Source organism: Benincasa hispida, chromosome 4 (assembly GCF_027475165.1).
Source record: "Benincasa hispida cultivar pf3 chromosome 4, pf3_genome.v1.1, whole genome shotgun sequence".
NCBI lineage: Eukaryota > Viridiplantae > Streptophyta > Magnoliopsida > Cucurbitales > Cucurbitaceae > Benincasa > Benincasa hispida.
Window position 1 is genome coordinate 9,579,776 of NC_143481.1, and position 11,339 is coordinate 9,591,114.

The 11,339-nt window shown below is 31.1% G+C and overlaps 1 pseudogene; it reads left to right on the forward strand.

Moving 5' to 3' along the window:
• The first annotated feature begins 6,720 nt into the window (after nucleotides 1-6,720).
• LOC120076805 (putative carbohydrate esterase At4g34215 pseudogene) lies at nucleotides 6,721-7,587 on the forward strand (annotated as a pseudogene).
• Nucleotides 7,588-11,339: the final 3,752 nt, after the last annotated feature.

Here is an 11,339-nt window from a genome sequence, read left to right on the forward strand (position 1 = left end):
AAGATGTTTCAAAATTAATAAGCAATTAAACATTTTAATTGATGAAACTGAAAGTCAAAATTGATAGAATAAATATACTAAGGGTAATCTGGCCACCAAAGTTTGATTCTTGTTTGAGACAGGTTTATTTCCTTTTTTAATTTTAGCCAATTTTTGTCACTTAAAATTTCTTATATATATATATATATATATCCATATATATGTTCATATTTATATACAAGTATTTTTTAAATTTTAGACGCATTTGGTGATTATTTATTTTTAGTTTTTGAAAATTAAGACAAATTATAACACTAGTTTTATATATAATTTTTTTAGCTTTTTTATTTACTTTACCATCATTTTTAAATCACATTAAAGTCAATCTAAGTTTAATTTTTAGTGTTTAAAATTATGACTAGTAAGTATCTAAAATTTTAATTTTAATTTTAATAAGTCCCTTAAAAATGTTTAATAGATTTATAAAATTAAATTTAGTGTAAAAAAATCTCATAAAATATTTGAAATGCTTAAAGTAATAGTTATTAGATAAAAAAAAAAATTGTTTCTAATTAAACCTCAAAATTTCAATTTTTGAAAATTCAAGAACTATATATAGCACAAATTTAGATGTTAGTAAGCTAAAATTTTTGCCCCTAACATGTAATTTTGATCTACCAATCTCCATATTTAGTTAGTTATAATCGTTTGACGATATTATATCAGTACGTACACCTAAAATTATGTTTAGTTGAAGTTGTGGGACCTTTAATATTAATATTGTTGTTTTCAAAACTTATTAGAGAAATATTGTTGTTTTGAAACTTATTGGAAAAATATTGTTGTTTTGGGAGTTCGAGGCTAGAAGTTGAAGGTTGAGGATTCGACTAATGTAGAGGTCGAACGTTGAGAACTCGACAAACAAAGAAAAACTTGGAAACAATAATAAATTAGGGTTGTTGAGGGTTGAACCCTCGATAAGGAAAAGGAAATCTCACTAGTTTTGACATACATAAGTCGAAACTTTAACCCTCGACAAGGAAGATAAGTGGGTAAAGCAAATTGTAAGAGAGAGCGAGATTGAGATCGAGATTGTAGGAGAGAGCGAGATTGAAAGCGAGATTGTAGGAGAGAGCGAGATTGAGGATGGGACAATCTCCAACGTCTATAGAATGTATGCATCTCGCTCTCTCCTACAATCTCGCTCTCTTCTATAATCTCGCTCTCAATCTTTCTCTCTCTCACAATCTCGCTCTCTCTGAACATCTTGCTCTCTCAATCTCACTCTCTTTTACAACTCGCTCTCAATCTCGCTCTCTCTTACAATCTCGCTCTCAATCTCGCTCTTTCAATCTCTCTCTCTCTTATAATCTCGCTCAGAATCTCACTCTCTCTTACAATTCAAAATTCTGTTATTGTTGTTATTTTTTCATTAATGATTACTAGCTTTTTTTTTTCTCATTGGTCATGTATATATATATATATATATATGTATATGTATATTTCAATGGAAAGTAAATAAATTTATTGTATATTCAATTTTTTTTTATTATAAAGTTGTACATTATTCTTTTAATTAACTTGTACATTATTCTTTTAATTAAGTTGTACATTATTCTTCTAATTAACTTGTAAATTATTCTTTTAATTAAGTTGTACATTATTCTTTTAATTAAGTTGTACATTATTCTTCTAATTGAGAAATAAATATTTTTTTAATTGAGAAATAAATATTTTTTTTTTCAGATTATGGCTTTAAACCCAGGACCTGTTGATCCTGATGTTTTGTACGACCAGTCCATTCATCGATCATCTATTGTATGGAGAGATCATACTACTGGAGAAATATCTTGCAGGCGTCAAGAGGAAGTTCTCCAGCACACTATCTCGCTCCACCCTCGAATACTACCTCTATTGTGCACATCTGGATTCTATGCGGTTTCTAGATTAGGATTTATTCAGTTGGACTAGCATTTGATCACAGCCTTGGTCGAGAGATGGAGGCCCGAGACGCATACATTCCATATGTCTGTTGGAGAGTGCACTATCACTCTACAAGACATAGAAGTGTTGTTGAGGTTACCTGTTGACAGTGAGCCGGTCACCGGAGTGATGTACGATGACTGGTTAGAAGTTTGTCAACTGTACCTCGGTGTGACCCCACCTGCCGACAAGATTAAAGAATTGAGGTTAAGTTTAATATGGTTAGGAACACAATTTCATGAGCTCATAGATGATGCAGACGAGGAAACCGTCATAAGATATGCATGAGCATATATACTACAAATGATGGGTGGAAGTCTGTTTTCAGATAAATCAAGTCGTTTTGTTCACTTGATGTTCCTGCTACTGTTAGCTAACCTCCATGATGCGGGCGGTATTCGTGGGGTGGAGCATGCTTGGCATAGTTGTATTGACAACTATGCGAAGCAACAAGACCTGAGGTTTGAGAGATAGTTGAGCCTCTCATACTTTTGCAACTATGGGCTTGGGAGCGATTTCCAACAATGGCTCCACAGCTACAACATGTTAATGAAGCTCAGTTAATTCGACGAGCTTACGTTTCTCGGTATGTTGTATTAATTCAATTTAATTTTTATATCACTGATCTAGTTAATTTAAATTCTAAATTATCAATTTAAAAATTTAGGTGGAGAGACAAATTTTGTGTGACTAGGACAGCCACACATGTAGTCAGCCAATATAGATATATGTTTGATCTGCTTCAACCTGAACAGTTACATTACACTAAACCTAATTGATTATTTTATACACATTTTTATTGTATTTGTATTTAATATTCTCTAATATAATATTTTGTGTTTCAGGTTATTTGGGAGCCGTACAAAATTATTAAGCATACTTTATCTAATTTTTGTATGAATGGTCAAAACATATGGCGGACGATGAGTCCTCTCATATGTTTTCACATTAGTGAGTGGCATCTTCCTGACAGGGTGATGAGACAATTCGGTTTTCAGCAGAATGTCCTATCGCCTTGTAATAATGAACCTGTACTGCATGATATTGACCTAAGGATTGGAGATTGGTCCGAAAAGTTGCACATTTGGTAGTGCGATGACACTATCGTACAAGGTTTATTGCAGTGGGGGTTTCTCTTGAACAATTTGACACAGATGTCACTCTAAAATATATTCATTGGTATAATAATATCATAAGACCCTACGTCACTCGTCCAGGAGCAGCAGTGGGTCATCTGGTAAATGAATATTATCTAATTATTTGTAATTTAAATTATTTTAAATATTGTCTAATTGTTTTATAATTCACAGAGATCAAACAAACGTAGACTTCGTGAGGTTGCGAATGATCCGAACTAGGTTCTTGCTATATGTAGTGACAACCAGAGCTTATGAAGGAAATTCATTATATGTACGATATACCTAGTGTTCCTCCACCAGCTCCTAGACGTAGAGGACTTGTTCGGGAAGAGGATGAGTTTGATGAGGTTGACATAATGTGGAAGAGTTGCCCCCTATGATGCAGACGTAGAGTCAAACTAATTATGTTAGTTCGATGATGATGATGCCAACATTTGGTTCAGGACATTATGACTCAGAGGCTGGTCCTTCGTCTTCATACGTGCATGGACATGGTCAGGGTCGTGGAGAGCATAATGAATATTTATATTATGAAGTGCCTGCAGAGGTACCAGAGCAACATCAAGAAGAACCCGAACAACCTTAAGTTCGAAGTCGACGATGACAACCAGCTTGAAATCGACGACGTCTGCCTTGTGGGACACATTGATTTTTGTAATTATTTTTATATAAATGAGATATTTAATTTACATTTTTTTTTAATTTTTATGAGATATTATTTTTTTAATTTATTCTTTTTATATATTATGAATAGTAATTATTTTGACATAGAAACTTTTAAATGTCACTAACATAAATAATAACATCAGATAGTATAAATCTAAAAAGTTAGGTAAAAAAACTTCAATATTCAAATTTACATATTTTAGATAATAATTTGAGGACATAATAAATCAAATCAACACTCAAAACCTTCACATGCAAGTCTATAAATAAGACTATATTATTGATATAAAGAACAGAAATTTTAATCACAGTAATGAGGTTAATAGTTTAAAAGATTTTACAATAATGATCTTGGATTCCTTTTGTACATTTGGTACCAAGATTTTGATGGAGTTTTTTTTTTCTTTTTTTTTTAAAAATTATAAATAATAATAAAATATTTTTAGAAATTGTTTTTATAAAATGAAAAATTAAAAAAAAAAAGAAAGAAAGAAGAAGGTGGAATGTGTACTAATTAAAAAAAGAAAAAAAGGGAAATTTGTACGGATATCTTGCTCTCGCTCTCAAAATCTCGATCTCACTATCAAGATCTCGCTCTCGCTCTCAAAATCTCGCTCTCTCAAACTCTTGCTCTCTCTCAAACTCTTGCTCTCTCTCAAAATCTCGCTCTCTCAAATCTCGTTCTCTCTCAAAATCTCGCTTTCTCAAATCTTGCTCTCTCTCTCTCTTATTCTTCCCTCTTTCGTTCTCTCCCAATACAAAATTATTTTTAACACATCAAATAATTATGAGTGTTATGAGGAAGGTCTCCGGAATGAGGAAGATCTCCGGAAGGTCTCCGAAATGAGGAAGGTCTTTCGTTCTCTCCACATCAAATAATTATGAGAAAGGTCTCCGAAATGATAATTAAACAGACTCAATAATAATGTTAGGGCAAGGTCGAGGGTTCAAAGTTTGATGTGCAAATGTGGAAAGGTCGAGGGTTCAAAATTCGACCTATCTAAGTCGAATTTTCAACCCTCGACTTATTTTTTTTTTTTTTAAAACAATATTTTCCTAAATAGTTTCCAAAAGGATAATATTCTTTTAATTTTCCCTGAAGTTCTGCCCCTTATATAATATCCTAGCTTTGCCACCTATACAAAGAGCACTTTCTAAATCTTAATAACAATTTATGTTGTTTTGTACTTATACACTTTTACTTTTATCCGGATGAAACAACAACTTGCCCAAATTTATAAATGATTGAAGATTTCAATTATTTAACTTTTTCTATATTCTTTTACAGTACACATGGTTACGTTTTAGTAAAGTTTGTTAGCATAGTAAAGTACGACACATTTATCAAGTTATTTGTTAATTATTCTAACACTGGCGGATTGGGTCAAGTAGATAGTTAGGTGAATAGTTAGGTGAATTTAATGGAAGATGATAACAATTTATTAGCATCGCCAAAGATTAATTCTTTTTCCTCCATTGCTCTTTTCTAACATTGTTATAATTACCTTGCCTAATTTTAATTTTCTCTTCAACAAATTTGCCATATCCATTTTTAATTTTATTTTTTAAATATATATATATATATAGTATTAGGTGCTCAATCAATCACTGAAATTTGTCATGTAGCAAAAAAACTTATTTAAAAAATTATATTAGTTTTTTAATATGTTCGGTAGAAGAGCGTCATGATATTGCTCCATTAATCATTGGATTTATTTTTATAAGTTATGTTCATTTATGATAGATCGTGATATCATATTTTACAAATATAGTATATAGCATATTAACAATCAGACAACAACATCCAAATAATATTTAATAATTAATTTCTCTCGTAATAAGAAAAATCTAATCTCATGCAAATCTAAAAATTTTGTCAATTTTGGTTGATGGGTATATTAACACATTCTTGACAGTCAAAAATTTTAAAAAAATTCATGGGTTCAAAAACACCTTGGTCCCCAAGTTAGCTTTCATACAAATAATTATTTAGTCTATAAACTTTAATTTATAATGATGTTGTCCCTGTACTATCCAACTTGAAACAGCTGAGTTCCTATATAATAATTTAGTCATTAAACTTGAATATGTAATAATTTATTTTCTATAATTTTAAATTTGTAATAATGTATAGTCTTCACTGTGATGGATCTCATCAAAATTATGTGTCAATCTTTATTACGTAATAACTTAATCTTTATATAATTTATAAATAAATTTTGATCGATAATTAAATTATCATATGAAGGAAATATTATTAAATAATATTTTTGACGAGTGAGAATGAATCATTACTTAATAAAGTTTAGGGATGTTATTTTGTAACAATTTTAAAATTATATGACTAAAATGTAGTCACAAATTCAATTGCCTATGTTTAATAATTTTTTTTTTAAAAAAAGAAAAGAGTAAATCCAATTTAGTAGAACAAACACGTGCATATTATTGGGAAATCAATAAGAAATTATATACTTCATGAACTAAATTTTCATATTTTTTTCTTAGAAAGAAATGTCTTCTATTTAAGAGAATGGAAGATAAGATTAAAACGGTATGTAATAAAATGGAAACAAAAACGAACTCGCTAAAGTTTTCTTTACATATACCTTCACAAATAGACGGTTAACAAATTTATTTTGTAGTGGTAAAAAATAATTAAAGGCGACAAACCCTCACAATCCACAAATATTCACCAATAGAAATGAACTTTCAAAACTAAATTTACTAAATTCAGAATTAAATTTGAGTATAAAAGTTGAGGGCCACTAACATAGAAAGGCAGAGGTAAGGATTAGCCAACAAAACAAAAGGAAGAAGGAGCAAAATTTCAATAGGAAAGTAGTTGTGTCTGTGCAAATAGACACAGAAGAAAAGTTACAACCTTTTTTAGACAAGTGTACACCTATTTTACACTTTTCTTCTGTGTCTACTTGCACAGATGCAAAAGACCAAAATGGTTTTATTAAAGTTATCAATCTTGCTATGTACAATGCTATTCGGTTCTTCCCTTTCGAGGGCTGCTTCTCCTAACAACATATTCATCTTAGCTGGTCAGAGCAATATGGCTGGGCGAGGTGGGGTTGAGAATAATCAAGTGGGAGAGCTTGAGTGGGACGGGTTAATTCCACCAGAATGTCAATCTGACCCATCCATCCTATGATTGAACCCTGCACTCCAATGGGAGATGGCACGAGAGCCTCTACATGAGGGAATCGACATCAACAAAACGGTTGGAATTGGTCCAGGAATGCCATTTGCTCACCAGTTGTTAGCAAAAGTAGGGCCAAGAGCAGGCACAGTGGGTTTAGTTCCTTGTGCTAAAGGTGGCACCATAATTGAACAATGGATTAAAAATCCCAGCAATCCTGATGCAACATTTTACAAAAATTTCATTGAACGAATTGAAGCATCAGATAAAGAAGGTGGGGTTGTGCGTGCTCTTTTCTGGTTTCAAGGGGAGAGTGATGCAGCTATGAGTGACACTGCCAATAGATATAAAGACAACCTAAAGAATTTCTTTACCGACATCCGCAATGATATAAAGCCTAGATTTTTACCCATCATTATTGTTAAAATAGCCCTGTATGACTTTATGATGAAGCATGATACTCATGATTTGTCGGTAGTGAGAGCAGCACAAGATGCAGTCAGTCAAGAGCTACCAGATGTGGTGACCATCGATGCTTTGAAATTACCTATAAACGTTGACACACATGAAGGTTTTAACCAAGATCATGGTCATTTTAATACTACAACGCAAATTACTTTGGGTAAATGGTTGGCTGATACCTACCTCTCCCACTATGGTCATTTACTCTAGTTATATAATTTATCATTTTCTAATATCTATTAAATTGCTTATCTATCCCAATAAAACATCATTCACCTCTCTCTTTCTTTAAATCCCTTCTCTATTCAATCTCAATTTAATAAATACACATCTCATTTTATTATTATTTTTTATAATTCCTCATTTAAATAATCAATAATTAAAAAAAAATGTTGTAAAATAGTATAGCTTAAATGTGAGTAGAATTAAATATATCTATTCCACGTGTTTTACCCGCTTCTTTCAACATAACATATTCAAGTTTCATCCATCTCGATTTAAATTAAACTAATAATAATATTAAAATTAAAAATAATATTGAGTGTTTTTAATTTGAGTATAAATTTATGAAATAAAACTTGGAAATTATAACATGATTTCTTGTATATATTTGGTATATTTTAAGAACAAGATTATAAAAAAAAGACTAAAGATAACAAAATATTAATTCTTCTAATAGTGCCTTGGATCTATGATATTGTTACACGTGTTCCGTTGTAAACTTTTTAATAATTATTTTTGTTGAACATTGATATAATATGGTCAAGTTTGACAAGAAGAGGTCTCCCTATATTAATTATATTGGTCCTATATTGTTCACTATCCTTAATTTCAAGAAAGAATATTACAAATCATCACCACAAGAAGTCAGAATCAATATGTGAATTCCTGAAATTTTTTTAAATAAGATCACGATATACCTATTATAAGCCAAATAAATGTTCTTAAATCGTTCTTTCAACCTTGTTTCTCACTTTCCGTACACATACCTACAAGTGCAAGGAGAAGAAAATTAATGTAAACAGAAATCATGATTCAAAAGAAATGGCTTATAAATTTCAAAGTAAATTAGCATTCGAATCTCAAAAAAAAAAAAAAAAAAAAAAAAAAAAAAAATTGGCATTTGGGCATATGAGATAATAAGAATACAGTTTGAAGTAGTAAGCTTAGATGATTCTAACAGATAATTTTGAACTTATAATTCATAGATGAAGATATTGCCATGATGAGATGTCATAAATGAAAATTATAAACGAATAAATATATGCCATAAATGGAAATTATAAATGCAGAAATACATGAAAACATAACATGTCTCTTACCTACTCATTCATTACTAGAGGTAAAACTCAACGATATAAATAAGTTACCTACTCATTCATTTTTATACCTTTAGGAACCTACCAAGCAAGCAAAAAGATTAAGTGGGGAAATAGACAAATTAAGAGAAAAAAGGATAGAAAATAAGACAATGAGTACGAGAATGAAAATTACCATAGCTACTTCACATTTCAACATTGTTGGAATACCTTCTAGCAATCCCAATATCATTTTGCTTTTGCCTAAAATATGTCTGGTTGGAAAATCCTTCCCTAATATGTAAAAAGATGACATTAGCAACTACACAAATGAAACAAACTATAAATTTTTCATTCAATGGCTTCTTCATTCATTAGAGCCAATGATAACAGAAGAAGTTCATGAATTCAATAAAAATTAGAGATGGCTGACATTTTTATCCGGTTGCAAAGAACATTAGAATGTATAACAATGAATATAGTTGTCCAGACGCTAAGTAGGTTTCATTAGTTCTACGTAACCCAAAACAAACAATATTTATAAATCTTAAACAACAACCTAGCTAACTCGTGGTTAAAGTGGAAGTAAGAGGTCGACCCACAGAGAAATGTTATTTAATTTTTTCTTTAACCAAGCTTAACTATGGAAGCTATAAAACAAGGGTTTTTGATTAAAACAAGAAACATACTAAAAATAAGAAGATAATGGATAGTTGTAAGTAAGTTTAGAACAATCTTGCTTCTAATCCAAGTTAGATATTCATTACAATTCTTATCATCGAATTCTACAAATTTAATTCACAATCGGATTAAGCATGCAACTACTTACTTAATCTATATTAAATTAGTCTCTACAAAGGCAGACAACTAGAATAACCTAGTCAAGAAAGCGTCCTAATCAACGATTAAGTTAGGATAGCGCTAACCCTAATCTATCTACATGCTTATACCTCTATTGGGTTCCTTAGCGGTCATGTAGAAGAGAAAACACGTGCATTAAGTTCAAGGATTCAATTGCATCGATTAATTGTTAATCTATCTACATGCTTCTACTTCTCCAAATCTAGTAATTAGTGCGTCCTAGGTTAGTCAGCCATTCAATACACAATTACTATTGCCTTTTGGATATCATGGCTAGACATTCTATCGAACACATTAAAAACAGCGTATTTAATCATGAGTGAATGTGTCAAAACCAAGCATCTAGGCTAAACATGCTCCAGATACAGACCATTCTGTTGGGATTGGTGTCCTAAATCTCCTTGTAATCTTGTAGTTTGTAAACTTTTTATAAACATATTGTTGTTAATAAATAAGTGTTATTTTATAAACATATAATTAATCCAATAAACTAAGATGCTAGGTTATCTTATATAATTATCCTAGGTTATCTTATATAATTTAAATAAGTATGTAGGGACATTGATAACTTGTAGAAATACAAGTTATGGTCTCTCGAAAGTTGGAACAATCAGGATTCTTAATGATAAAATCTCATCTATCTTAAAGGAAAACGCATGGAATCCTTCAAACATTACTAACGTTTACAAAAACATTCTTTTTAATAAAACTGTGTCGCATCCCATTGCAGGATTTCAATAAATCTCATAAGTGTTATAGGCTCTACTAATGCAAAGCATGCGTTTGAAGGATTCTAACGCATAGCAGATACATTGGTCTTTCAAACATTACTAACCTTTACAAAAATATTCTTTTTGATAAAACTATGTGATTAACACATCCCCTCGCAGGATTTCAATAAATCTCATAAGTGTTGTAGGCTCTACTAATTCAAAGGCATACGTTTGAAGGATTCTAACGCATAGCAGATACATTGGTTCGAGTTGTTCTTGTCAAATCACCACTTGCAAGTATGGGTATCTGAATGTTGGCGTCTAAAAAGCAACTGAAATGGCAAGTAGCTGACCAGGGCATGGAAATTAATGCTGCCATATCATAAGTTGTTGACGGAAAACGCCTATAAATAAAAAACTTGCAACGAGAAAAAGCAGCATAACATAGAAAGTAACTTAGAGCTTAGATATATTAGTTATGCTGCTGCAAGAAGATCACAGGAGGAAAAAAACCATCACCATTGTTGATCAAGGAGAATTGAAGAGAACCAAGCTCGAGAGAGAACTTTTCTTCATTTCTTTAACAAGTTGGTTGTACACACATTAAGATCAAGCGCAAGAGGACAAGAAATTGAACTCTTTGACTTGACTCTTTTCTTTTTACTTTATTTCCATTCATCATTCCATGTGATTAAATGTGTTGTTGTAAAGACAATTTTGATCTTTATAAAATCGTGCATTTGATCCATTCACATTTGCCTCTGCGTACAATTTATCACATTAAATGCGTTTGTGACTTTATGCATGCTAAAATTCTAAAATCTTTAATCATTTTGATCATTTGGTTGAAGTTATCTTAGCTAAACCATTCGAGAGAATAGAATAGCTAGAAATGCATCAAATCAGATGAAATCAATGTTTTCTGTATCCAATGCGTGCACTTTAGAGATAGGAACATGTGGCATTTGCATTGAGAAATGTTGAATGATTAGATAGATAGAAACCCAATGCATTGACATACATTGATTGTAAACATGCATCCTTTATCTTCATTCTTACCCACACTCTTTCTTGTCCATCTTACTTGGAT